The sequence below is a fragment of the Perognathus longimembris genome, chromosome 9 (genome assembly GCF_023159225.1).
Source record: "Perognathus longimembris pacificus isolate PPM17 chromosome 9, ASM2315922v1, whole genome shotgun sequence".
Taxonomy (NCBI): Eukaryota; Metazoa; Chordata; class Mammalia; order Rodentia; family Heteromyidae; genus Perognathus; species Perognathus longimembris.
The window spans coordinates 60631280-60645541 of record NC_063169.1 but is presented as its reverse complement, the minus strand read 5'-3'; the positions used below and the strand labels follow the sequence as shown (position 1 = coordinate 60645541).

General features: G+C 38.6%; 1 non-coding gene across 1 annotated transcript; it reads right to left on the bottom strand.

The window, feature by feature from the left end:
• Window positions 1-972: 972 nt before the first annotated feature.
• On the bottom strand, window positions 973-1136 carry LOC125357809. Its single transcript, XR_007212212.1, has one exon. It is a non-coding gene; the product is annotated as a U1 spliceosomal RNA (small nuclear RNA).
• Between the last annotated feature and the right edge of the window lie 13126 nt (window positions 1137-14262).

Sequence of the window (14262 nt, the reverse complement as noted above, 5' to 3'; positions counted from 1 at the left end):
TTGCTTTTCTAATATTTCATAAAAACAAGAACAACATAGCATGCAACTTTATTTTAATTTAATAGATCTACATTTCATAAATACTTTGTGTTTGGCATTTTGTAGTTGCTTTTTTTTCTTTTAATGCCAGGCCTGAGGCTTGGGATTCAGGGCCTGGGCACTGCTGTCTTCTTTTTGCTGAAGGCAAGCACTTTACTTCTTGAGCCACAGTGTCACTTATGGCTTTTTCTGTTTATGTGGTGCTGAGGAATCGAGCCCAGGGCTTCATGCATGCTAGGCAAGCACTCTACCACTAGGCCACATTCCCAGCCCTGTAGTTCCTTTTGAAAGTCATCTATATTGATGCAAATGTCTACCTGATTTCTTCCTTATTGCTGAGTATTCTGATATAGATGTATATTTCCACTTTGTTTACCCATGCATCAGTTGAAGGTCATTTGTTTTGTTTTCATTTTTGATGGCTATGAAGGCAGTTTTCATTTGCAAACAGATCTTCGTATATGCCTTGTGGACATGTTTTTCTTTCCCGTGGATCAATATACTTAGAAGAGTAATTGTAGGCTCATAGAGTAAGCATATATTTATTTATCTTTATAAGAGATGTCTCAAATATTTCCCTAAATGCTATACAGAATCCTCAGTGTTGAAAGGCTTGTGTTGCATTGCATTCGTGTGACACTTGGTAATTCCAGCCTTTAAATATTAGCCAGTTTGGTTATCGCAATTCTTATTTGCATTTTCTTAATGATTAATCATATTATGTCTTCTCTGTGTGCTTGTTTTTCACCTCTGTTTGCTCTTTGTTGAGTATCTATTTAAATCTTTTATTTATTTTAAATAAAGGGATGTTTTCTTATTAAATTGAATGGTCTTTTATGTATTGTAAATAAGCCATTTAACAGGTTTATATTTCAGTTTTTTCCCTTACTCTGTGGACTTCCTTTTGATTTTCTTAAAGGTATTTTTTTTTTCCGGGGGAGAGCGCGGACGCAGTCCCCCACTAACACAAATTGTGCAGTCGAGTTTCCCGCATTTGGGGAAATCGCAGGGGTCAGCACAGCCAAAGTGCAATGGATGAGCCTCGCCCTGGGAGAACCACCTGCCTGATCATGGTGTCTCCCCTGCCAGGTAAGTATCTTAAAGGTATTTTTGATAAATAAAAGTTTTCCTTTTTATGAAGTTTGACTAAGTAATTTTTATGCTTTTTTAGTCTTAAATGAGAAGCTTGCTTTCATACAAATTCCTAAGTTTTCTGCTGTTTTTCCAATGAGAAATTTTATTTTATAAATATTAAATGCATAGGACTATAATGCGTCTTTGGTTATATTTCACATACAATGTAAAGTAAAAGTCAATTTTTTGTTATTTTAGATGCCTAATTGGTGAAAAAATAGTTGTTTAAAAAAGATTGTGTCCCTGCTGAATTACTTTAGCACCATTGTTGAAAATAAATTAGCCATATATACATGCACATCTGTTTCTGAACTGTTCATTTCTTTTTCATGTGTTTCCAGCATTCAAACATTAAAATATTTGATAGCGTAAGTGAAAAAGTACTTTTGGATGTTACCATTTTCTCCAACTTTTATCTTCTGATTCCAAAGTATTTCAGCTCATCTATATAAATGCTTTCACCAGATTGTCCAATAAAAAATACTCAATGAGCCAGGTGCTGGTAGCTCATGCGTAGAACATTAAATAGTCAGGATGTTGAGATCGTAGGATAATATTTCAAAGCCAGCCCTAGTAGAAAAATCCAGAAGTAAAGCATGGCTCAAATGAAAGAGCATCAGCCTTGAGTGGAAAAAGCTAAGGGATAGCACCCAGGCCATGAGTTCAAGTCCTAGTACTGGCAAGGAAAAAATGATTCAGGAGAGCATCTTAAGTTGAACAACTCTGTAGAAGACACAAAGCAGGTTACACAGTGAAGTTTTTGCTTTAACATTCTGGGCACAGAGTGACATTCTCAGAGGACCAAGTTTCACAGTCCGGCTCAAGAAGATGAATGATGTTAGTATCAAAATTGATTTGTGTGTTGTTTCCTGGTGCTTTGCAGCAGGGCCCCGGCTGAGGTGCAAAGCAGACCTGAGAACACTTCCTTCAGTTATGCAAGATCCTTATTCAGCTGGTTAGACCTTGGGCTGTAAAACTGGAGGATTACTGTCATCTCTAGAAGTGCATCTTTCTGGATTCCTCTGAAAGAATCAGGAGGTTCAGAGGTGTGAGAATGTTAAAGTTCGGAAGGAACTATCTTCTGGAAGGTCTGGAACGAACTGCAATGGTTTTCTACTTTTCTGGGCCATGTAGCATGGCGTCAGGTTATCACAGGCCTTAGAGCTACACTACGAAGATTTCAATATTGGCTTTGATTCTTTCTAGCTGTGTGTTTTAAGTTTCCTAGCAAGTGTATAAAACATTACTTTTGCCAAATAATTGTAAGAAAACACTAAATAATAACTCATAATAAATCACAGTACTTAAAGCAAGACTTTGAAAAATGTCTCTCTCAAATGTTGGTTGCTTTATAGCTATTTGTTTGAAAGCATTCTCTTGGTTTTTATGTTTCCCATAGTACTGGGGTTTGAATTCAGGGTCTTGAACTTGCTAAGAAGACACTTGAATTATTCCCCCTTCTAGACTTTTTATTTAAAAAGTATTGATAGCATGGTAGTGAGTCACATATAACCATAGGAGATAAGGAGGGCTTCCATTGGTTACACCTGCTTCTGTTTCTTTACTCTCCGTATCTCTGTTCCATCCTACAAGGCACTGCTGTGGACTGAACTTCTCAATTGCGAATTGACAATCTAATCCCCATACTTGAATAAAATGTCTCACCTTCTAGGAACACTTGCATTTTTATCAAGGACTGCAAAAGATACGAAAGCTTCTCAGTTATATGGTGACTCCATTACATTATTGAGTCATACAGACATACTATATTTGACAGCCAATACAAGACAGAATTCAGGATGCTAAATTTTCATGTTTTGCTCATTGAAAAAAATCTCTGGATGATAGAGGAGATAAAGACAGAATTCAAAGGACTCTCATTTCCTCTACCCGTAGGTTCTTTTATCCAATTCTGTGTTAGACATTGATGCCATTTAAAAAGGTTAGAAATTTATGGGCTTAGTGAATATCTCATCTATCTATCTGATATCTCTCTATGTGTATAATATATGTATCTAATGCATACAATATGCATTATATACATTGGCTCCAATGAATGAGATGACTGACTCTATGGGAAATATATTTTTGTCTGGTAGGATATCCAAATCTTTTGGACTTTAAGGAACCAGTCTGATATGAGAATACATCTTCATCATCATAATCTCAATCAAGAACTCATAATCAAGCAGCCTAATACTGTTTATAACACTTAACGTCATCTTTGCCAGGTGACCTGAATTCCATGAGGCACAATAATGAAAACCAAATGTTGCATGGTTGACATGGTGATTATATAGAAAACTGAATTCCTTGAATGTCAAAAGTGTTTTGAATCTTGTTTTATCTGTAATGCATTCAGGTAGGAAAGGAAGAGAGTTCCAGAAATCTATTTTTCTCTCTCTCTCCCTCTCCGTGTGTGTGTGTGTGTGTGTGTGTGTGTGTGTGTGTGTGTGTGTGTGTTTACGCTGGTCCTGGAGCTTGAACTCAGGGCCTGGGTGCTGTCTTGGTGCTTTATGTGCTCAAGTCCAGTGCTCTACCACTTGATCACAGCTCTACTTCTGGCTTCTTGGTGGTTAATTGGAGATGTCTCATGGACTTTCCGACTTGGGCTGGCATTGAGCCTCAATCCTCAAATCTAGGCCTCCTTAGCGGCTAGGATTACAACTGTGAGCCGTGAGCCACTGGCGCATGAGTACCCTTGCTTTTGACCTTTGTTATCACACTTGTAGATTTTTTTTTCCTTTTCTGTACTCATGCAGTAGTCATATTTTTGAATGTTTAAAATTTGTCATTCAGTATTAGGAACTAGAAGAGCAACTTCCTACCAGGGAACAGATTTCTTTATCAGGCATCTTCGAATCCTACATTTTAGAGTGCTGTATTGTAAAATGTCTTCAAAATACAGAGCACAACCTATAGAGACTGGCATCCAAAATTTGCCTGGGTTGAGTTACATAAAATGCCCGAGGTAGTATAAGGTGAAAGTTGTGTCTTCAAGTAAATGTGACAGGATATATCAGCCATGGAGAATTGCTGGGTGGAAAAAAATCCTATGTTACCAGGCATTTTCTTTCTTGATCTAAAGCCTTATTTCCCCACTTGTGAGAATATCTAATACCCTCCAATTTTCTTATGCAATGAAACATATTCACTGATTTATATGTTCTTGGTTGTCATGACTTATTAGTATAAATACAGTAAGCCCCATGAATTCATACATGGGAATGGCCAAGCAACAGACATGAGTAGGTTTATTGTGCTCAGAAGCTAAGAAAAGGCTCAAAACTGGACATGATGCCCAACCTGGATTAACCCTTTAGACAAATTACAAAGAAAATTAGTTAAAAAGAGGAGTGAGCTGTGTACTATTTCAGTAAAAAAAAAAAAAATTGGTCCTTAGGGTCACTTATACTTACATCCAGACTTTTCATTAAGTCAGCTGGTCAAGGCCCAATCAAGCAGACCATGTGAGGCCTGACAATATGAGGAGAATCAGAGGTAGTCTTGGGTTCATCTTGTAATAGCTATGCTTTATAATAGTGCCTAGAAAGAAGCAACCTAAAGAGGAATAGATGTTGAAACAAACATCAAGAAGAGTAAACACAATGGATACATGAGCTTTGAAGGGTTTCCTTTACATTAAAACTCTACCCACAATACTGTGCTTTAGGTGATGAACCAAAGACAAAGCCACCTGCTTCTACCTGGCACAAAACCTAGAGCTTGAGCCATGTAGCCAATATAAATTAAGTTGGAGTTCCTACACAAGACACAAAAGTAATGCAAAAGTGATAGTAGAACTTCCTGTACTATTATTCTTCTGTGACTTCTTCTGTGGAACTTTTTTCATTTTCCTTTCAACTTTTAGGTATCCGAGACCTCCTCAAGTCTCTCTCTCTCACTTTCTTTGGTTGTGTTGTGAAAGTCAGTTCATTATCTTTAGCTTTAGGTTTACACGTGATTCTTATCAGGGAGGGTCTACTTAGAGACTGGGCCTCTCATTTTGTCAATCTTTTTTAATAGTTATTCTTAGAAAGAGAGCTTTGTTTAAACAGGTTTGGCCAAATTATACTCCTTATCTAGATTTTTTTTAACCCATCTCATACAAAAGTAAGAAGAAGAAAGATGAAGAGGAAGAAGGGAAGGAGGAGCGGAAAAAAAGAAAGATTAGTGAGTAATTTCTTGGCTAATATAACTAAGCAATACAGAGACGTATATGATCTCAGTGACTGTCTAGAACCCATTGAGGTCTTCCCTGTGTCTCTTTGCTCACAACTCTAAATCTTTTCACTGTGCTTGTACTTACGAGTTTTGTACATTTGGGGTGGGGCTAACTTTTTTTTTAACCGTATAACAGGGTATTGGTAGTTGTGGAGCATTAAGGCCAAGGTTATCCAAGATTCATGACCTTCTTGATGAAATAGAGCCCTCTAAGCCAAGAATAGATATACGTAAAATCCCTAAGCCATCTTTCATTCGCCTGACATATAGTCTGGTATAAACATGGTATATGCTCTGAACTATACCCAGCATATATGCGGGGGGAGGGTTGCTTTTAAGAATACTCTATGGGACCAAGTAGTTAGCTTATTTTTTGTTGGCAACTGCACCAGGAGAGAGTAGAGAATAAAAGAAGATGTTCATGAAGGAAAACGGTTTTTTCTGACAGTAGTGGAAGAAAGGAAAGATGCCTTACACACAAAGGCAACAGGTGCCTAACTTTGTACACTGGAAGTGCCTGGATCAACTCAGAAAATGCTGATGATTGAATCTCACTGTCTAGAGATTTTGATTGCCTTCATCGAATACTTGAGTACTGAGAATTAACAACAACAACAACAACAAAAAAAAAAAACACCTGTGGCTGAGTACCTCTTGTCTCAATGCTATCCCGAATCACTGTTTCACACGCGCTTAAAGTTTGGACCTTCCAAATCTGGTCTTATGCTCTGAGAAAAACCTTGGTTCCAAATAAATGCATTTAACATTCACTGAAAATCAAGCTAATTGTCTTTCTCCTCTTATCTACTGCTACTCTTTTCTTCACACCCTGTGATCCAGCTCAACGGGAAGTTTTCTCATCTCCACACATCTGTAAAATACCTTCTGTAGTCTGTAAGTGACAGTTCCCTCAATTTAGCATAGAGAAGATCCCATATAGTGTACAAAGATGGAAACATTCTTCTGTACTATACAATATGGTAGCCACTAGTGACCATATTGTTTTTGCCTATTAAACACATGAAATGTGGCTACTGTAACTGAATTTTTAATTTTATTTCAGTTTCATTTCAACATACATAAATACATGGTTAATGATTACTCTACTATGACATACAGAATATTTTATGTAGTGCCTCTGTATCTATATTCTCTCAGAAATATTATGCTTCAAGTTATTTAACTCTGTCCTGATGGCTTCTTTGATGTCTCAAGCTAAAATATTAAGCATTCTAATTTGATCCTAGATGTGTAACTTATCTATACTGCATCCATTTTGTTTCCCATGGTTTTTTACCTCCTACCCCATCCCAGATGTTGTAAGATTCCTAAGAGGAGAAACTGATTAAAGTTGAGTAAAATCTGCATAAGAATTTTTTGAATAAAGGCAAATAAAATTGGACCAAGCATCAACATCTGAATACACTTGGACACTTTTCTAGATAACAGATATGCGCCTGTACATATTAGTTAACATTAGGTAACCGATAAATGGGTTCATGTGGTCAAGTGTTGTCAATAAAATGGGGAGGCACATGTCCTGTGAAACATTGGGTCAGTAGAATAGGTAGAAGAAGATAAGTAATTGTGAAGGAACCTATGGATTGTTAGCCTACTGTATTTGACTGGGAGGCAAAAATAATTGTGGTTGTACTAATGAGGGGATGTGGCCAGTGAGAATATACCCTAACACTTCTTGAACGATTTGGGGATCTAGCCTGGTGAGGTAGTTTTAAATTCATTCTGATCTATGCTTTTTTTGTTTCCCTTTAGAATTAGCTTGTAAAATGATGAACTCTCACTTTCTAGATTTTCTGCAGATGCTACTGTTGCTGGGGAAATGTCACTGTGAAAGAATAGAAGACATTTATTCTAAAGAGTGTCTCAGACTGACGGAATCAGGTCTGGAGCATTATTGGAATGATAAGATAGACCCAGCTCCTTTCTGGTAAAAGACAATTTCTTCTTACAAAAATCTAGTCCCTTCTGAATTATGGGCAAATGTCACCACCTCATTTTCAATGAAACTTTTATCTGCTAACAGCAAGAAGCCCAGACAAGGCCCGGGCCTCCCCCTGGAAGCCGAGCAGCTGAGGTTTCTTTCCCATGGGAGCCCCTGTGATCCAAGCAGCTGAAGCTGGAGGTCATTAACATTTTGAGAACATTGCACACGGACACTGTGTAATGTTATGACATTTCCTCCGAAGACATTTAATCTCTCTTCATCAGTGTTTATGTCAGTGATGCTTCATAGTTACTTGCTTTCACATAAAAATGGGACACTAGGGTAGCATGTCATTCATTTATTTTTTAATCAGTGCAAATATTTTATGGTTTTCTTTTCTTTTTCCCCTCTTCCCTTTGGCTTTTTTTCATTCCTTCTTCCTTATTTTAGGTTTTCATTTTTCACTCCAGCTGGTTTTGAAAACACTTTCTATTTTTCTTTTTGCTGGCATTTTTGCTGGACGGTTGGGGGGGTTGGTTTCCATGTCATTGTCTTCGTAAATGGGAAGTGTGGAGTCTGGAAGTTTAAAAGGAAGCTCACCTCTCCGAAAACTGTTCACAGGCTTCATTGCATCACTTCTTTCCCTCTCAGTGTTGCTCCGTGAATGACTTGGCTTTTCTTTCCTCTCCCTTCTTCTTTCCTTTGCTTATTGTTCTGTTGTAAATCTCTAGACTCTATCTTCATGATTATGATTCATTTCCCTCATTGTGGGTGAATTATTTTACCTTACTTTAAAGTCACTTAACTTTTCTATCCCCTCAAAGCCCTGTTCCCTACATGAAGAATTGAGTGTTGATTATTTTATACTAGAGCAATGCTATACACAGGGTCCCCTACTTGCAATATCTTAATGGACACTGTTACAAATATGATACATGAAACCCTACTGTAGATTTGACTTCAATTTCTCTCACTCCCAAACTTAGAAGCATAGGACATACATCTCTTGTGATGCTGGGCAGAGGCAATGAGCCACGGCTCCCAGGAAGCCACGCAGTTCTGAATGTGAACAACTGACATTGCAGTGTGTTGTGTTGCAACGTGATGATGTGCTCTTGATTATATGTATTGAGGGCATTTCTGAGCTAACAGCCTTAACGTATGATGGGTTATTTGGGGGTATGACTTCATGGTAAGTCAAAGACCATCTGTATTCCTTACCAAAAAAAAAAAAGTGGTTGGACATTTCATTCCATCAGGCCTGCTTGCAGCACCTTATTAGGGAACTAGGCCAAAGTGCAGGAACACTGGAATCTTGCTAGGTCTGGGCTCTTTCTGGGGAAAGGACGCCCCCCCCCACCCCCCGCCCAGTCTCAGAGTCTCAATTACTTATGGGCAGACCTTCCTACAGGACTTTCTACCCAGGAGCCCACACCCAGCTGAGCTGATCTACTGCTGTACTGTCCTTGTTCCCTACACACCTACTGTCTTCCTGTGGTTTGAGGTTGGGGAGGCCTGCCTCTTCATCTGTTTTCCAAATATAATATTTTATATCCTAAAACTTCCAACTTCCTAAAAGACTTTCTTGGCTTTTTTTTTTTTCTATCTTACTCCTTCCTTGATGCAATAAATTCTGTTAAGTAAATTAGGTCAGAGAAAAGATACAAGACAATATGACCAAAACAAAATAAAACAAAAAACAAACTTTGGGTTAAAATAAAAGTATGTTAAACATCAAGTTTACTTTTTAAAACAGGCCAAAATGCTTATTATTCCACTGTTACATTTCTGTGGGAATAGGAATATTTGGAAAACCAGATGAAAAGCCAGACTAGTCAGAAGGATGATGATGTTCATGATCCTTAATCTTGATTGTCCACTTATCTGGATCGAGAGATGGCTGGGGGATTGGTAAAGCACACCTGGAGAGGAGGGATGTACCTGCAAAGGCTTTTCTACTGAGGAGTGACAGGGTGCAGAGCAACTGAGGGGAAAAGACCTGCGCTGGATGTGAGCAGTACCATCTGATAGGCTGGATGCAATGCACGTGGAAGGAGAGAAACCTAGCCATACAGATGGCATTCTTCATGAGCAGGTGCATCTATTGCTTTGGCCCTTGCCTATGAACTCCCGACTCCAGCTTCTTCAGCCTTTCGGAGTGGAGTGACTGTTGGAAGCTTCTGGCCCTTCCTCTCACTTTGAGCTGGATTGTTGCCCATTCCTTACTTCATCCCTTACCTTCCAGATCCCTGGACTGGGGGACTGATTGTTCTCTGGTTTTTCAGCCTGTAGATGGTCATAATTAGGCCATCCCAGTCTCTCATTGTGTAAACCAACCTAGGGAATCTCTATAAACAATTGTGTCTGTGTTTGCTCTGTTCCTCTAGAGAACCATGACTAATACTAGGAAATAGGATTGTTGGGACCTTAGATAGTCACAGAGAAGTGAGTATCTTGGGTAAGGACGGATTTCCAAGTCAGGATGATTAAGACTCCTGAGAGAGAAGCCAGAACACAGGATGACATGGTATGTCTCTTCTGGACATTATGGTCTGCTTTGTGCTAATGAGTCAGCTATCTACTATAATTTTGTTCAACTAGTGAAATTTGCCTATGCAAAGTTCCTTGTGTGTTCTTTACTTCAGATCTCCTGACATTTAGTACATTCTTCTGTTTTGAAGCATCAGGATTAAGTCTGTCGTGTTTCATGTAGTCTAAATTTACACAAACGGTACCGTATTTCTTAGTTGTTTTTTTTTTTTACTAACACTGTTTAGGATAAAAAGGGTCTAATGTATTTTCTTTCTATTGGAATACCTATTTTTCTGATTACTAATGACTTTGACTATCTGTTTATATTTTTGTGGACTCAAATATTTTTTCCTATCTTTAAAACTTGGGATGATTCTTTACATATGATTCATTTCTCTGTATATCCCAGGTAATATTTACTTTGTGATTTTAGACATGGGAAATTATATATCTTTCTCATAACTTTAACATAGAATTTTCTAATTTTGATATGATGAAATCTATTAATCAATGCTTTTAGGGTTTTGTTACAGAAGTTCATTCCTCAGCCCCAGGCAAATCATCTTTGGCCTTTATAATTTTCCTTGATTTATTTCTCTAATATATTTGGATTCTATTTTTATCTGTGGCAACAGGTGTGGATTTTTCTCCATAATAAAGTAGTATACTATCCTCATTTACTGAGCCATCTGACTTATGGTACTGTCTTTTTGTGCACTTATTCTGAGATATGAGTCTATATCATAGAAATCTTGGTCTATAGGCCAGTTTGTCTTTTTTCATTAATCCACAGTTGTAAGAGTACAAAAACCTTCAAGGAAAACACACAAAAAATCAATTTAAAAGATTATATATGTGTGTGTGCGTGTGCATGTGCACACACACACACACGTGTGCACTGGGGCTGGGGCTTGTACTCAGGGCCTGGGTGCTGTCCTAGAGCTTTCATGCTCAAGGCAAATGCTCTATAACTAGTACCACAGCCCCACTTCTGGTTTTTTGGTAGTATATTGGAGTTAAGGACTTTGCTTCCCAGGGTGGCTTTGAACCACGATCCTCAGATCTTAGCTTCCTGAGTCGCTCCCATTACAGGTGTGAGCCACTGATGCCCATCAGAAGGTTATTTTTTTCCTGTGGATTGGTAGGTCTTGCCTATTATCCTAGCTACCCAGAAGGCTAAGATTTGAGAATCTCAGTCCAGAAATAGCCCAGAGCTGAGAAACTCTGATCTCCAATTAATCATCCAAAAGCCAGAAATGAAGGTGTGGTTCATGTGGCACAGCACTAGCTCAGAGCAGAGAGACAAGTGAGGTCCTGGGATCTAGCTCCAGTAGCAACACTGGTTAAAAAGGCAACTACAAATGAAATGTCTGTCACATGTCTGTCCATCACATGTTCATCCTTCTGTCCGTCACATGTCCGCCCATCACATGTCCGTCCATCTGTCACATGTCCATCAGTCACATGTCTCTCTGCCTGTCTGTAAAATGTCTGTCTGTCACATGTTGATCAAATGTCAATCATATGCCAGTCACATGTCAGTCACATGTCTGTTGCATGATCATTGCATGTCCATTGTGTGACCATTGCATGTCCATCATATGTCAGTCACATGTCGGTCATCTGGATATGTTTTCACATATGCTTTTAATTTAAATCTAAACTCCCTATGTGAGAGAAAACATGTATCTCTGTTTCTCTGAGCCTAACTCACTTCACTTGACAGGTTTTTTTTTTTTCAAATCCATCCATTTACCTGCAAATAACATAATACCTCCCTGGTGGGAGAATAAAAATATATTACTGTGTGTGTGTGTGTGTGTGTGCATGCACGCACGCATGTGCCTGATTTATCCATTGTAGGGCAACCAAGTTGTTTATATAATGTGGCTAGGGTGACTTGAACAGCAATTAACATGGGTGTGCAAGTGGCTCTACTTTATCTGGACTTGTAATCCTTTGGATAAATGCCTAAGAGTGACATTCCTGGTAATTTTATGTTTTGTTCATTGTGTGTGTGTGTGTGTGTGTGTGTGTGTGTTAGTTTACATTTATTTATTTATTTTCCCCCTGGATAATTGTTTATTGTTAAAGTGATGTACAGAGGGGTTATGGTTTCATATGTAAGGCAGTGGGTACATTTCTTGTACAATTTGTTACCTCCTCCCTTGTTTCCCCCCTTCCCCCTCCCCCATTCCCTCTCCTCCTATGAGTTGTTCAGTTGGTTTACACCAAATGGTTTTTATAAGTATTGCTTTTGGAGTTGTTTGTCTTTTTATCCGTTGTCTCTCGATTTTGGTATTCCCTTTCCCTTCCCTAGTTCTAATACTGTATATACAGTATCCAGGGTGCTCAGATGAGATACAGTGATAGTGCAGGGACAACCACAGGAAGGGGATACAAGAGAAACAAAACTAAACAAAACCATCAAACAAACATGTGACAGACAGACGGACAGACATGTGACAGGTGGATGGACATGTGACAAACAGACATGTGATGGATGAACATGTGATGCATAGACAGACATGTGACAAACAGACAGACATGTGATGGACGGGCATGTGATGAACAGACATGTGACAGATGGACATGTGATGGATGGACATATGATGGAAGGATGGATGGACATGTGACAGACATGCAATGGACATGCAACCAACATGAGTTGGACATGCGACAGACATGTGACCGACATGTGACGGACAGGTTACTAGAATGTGATGGACATGTGATGGACACGTGACAAACATGTATCAGAATTTGACTGACATGTGACCAACATGTGACAGATGGGCATGTGATGGGCAGACAGACATTTGGGGGCCTGACATGTGACAGACGGACATGTGACGATTGTACAGACATGTGATGGATGGACATGTGATGAAAGGACAGACATGTGATGGATGGACGGACATGTGACAGGCAGACATGTGACTGATGGATGGACCTGTGGCAGACGGACACGTGACAGATGGATGGACATGTGACGATGAACATGTGATGGAGGGACATGTGATAGACGGACATGTGACAGACAGACGGTCATGCTACGGACGGTCATGTGACAGACGGACATGTGATGATGGACGGACGGATGGACGGATTCCCAGCCCTCCAGATTCCCAGCCCAACCTTGCATTCTTCATTTAACTGAATGGCCGAAAGTCGTAGGTCCCTCATTTGAATAAAGGGGAGCATCATGACATGCATAAAAGCATATACGGAGACATATGCATTATACACAAACACAGTGACTAAAGTATGGTATTCACAGGAGAGTAGTACAATGTGCAACTCCTTTGAACAACTAACTTACAGCTTAAGAAAATGTAGAACAGGAAGCTGAAACATGTTTTGTTGGAAGGAGTTGTGACTCAAGGAAAGGGCAGACCAATGGAAGGGAAAAATGATGGATGAATATGGTCATTGCCAGTGAATACGTGTCAACATGGAATCTTTCAAGGGTAACTAGAATGAGTAGGGCTGAGATAGACAGATATGGTGGAAGGGATGACATTAAGACACCTTATATTTATTAATTGATATTTTGAATTGAAACCACTTTGTACAACCGCTGAAGTAAAAAATAAACAAGAAAACTTAATGCTATGCAAATACTGGTTATACCATATTGCTTATGAAATAATAACTTGGAAAATAAAACCTCTTCATGATTAAAAAAGTAATAACTACTAAAAAAATGATCTATTTGGGAGGTTACTGACTTCATCAGTCAGAAACTGCCACTAAACTTCTAACTAGTGATTTTCCATATTGAGTTCTATCTTTGTTATCTTTCTGTATATGCCTGTAAAATTCCACACTGCTTTTAGGGACCTGTCTGCTTTTAGGGAACTGTCTAAACACCTACTGGCCCCCATGAGATGCCTAATTCATACATTTTGTTCTCTAATGTAACCAGTTAAATGTATTTTGCCTAAAGTAGAAATGATATATCAGAAAGTATTGTAAACACGAAGAGACTATCTGAGTATATACTTTGAAAATACAAAGCAATGTCTATTTATAGAACTTAATCTACTAAAAAAAGCAAAGAGAGCAAAGAGATAACTGGTTAAAGCTTCTACAATGAACTTCAGGAACTTGCCAATTTTTCATCTACAAAATTATCAATTTCACACAGATACAGACAATGGAATAGTATCAGACAACATAGAACATATTTTGGATGAAACTTATACCCTGTAAGAATATATAAGAGATTAAATATATTAGAAGCAAAATGTGGCCAAAATTTCAGGAACAAACAACAAAAATCTCCTGCACCATAGTGAGCGACTTTACATTGATTTGTATGGTTGATCATTGAACCGGCAAATATATGGAATGTTTTAGTAATATTATTTAGAAATGTAGCCTTG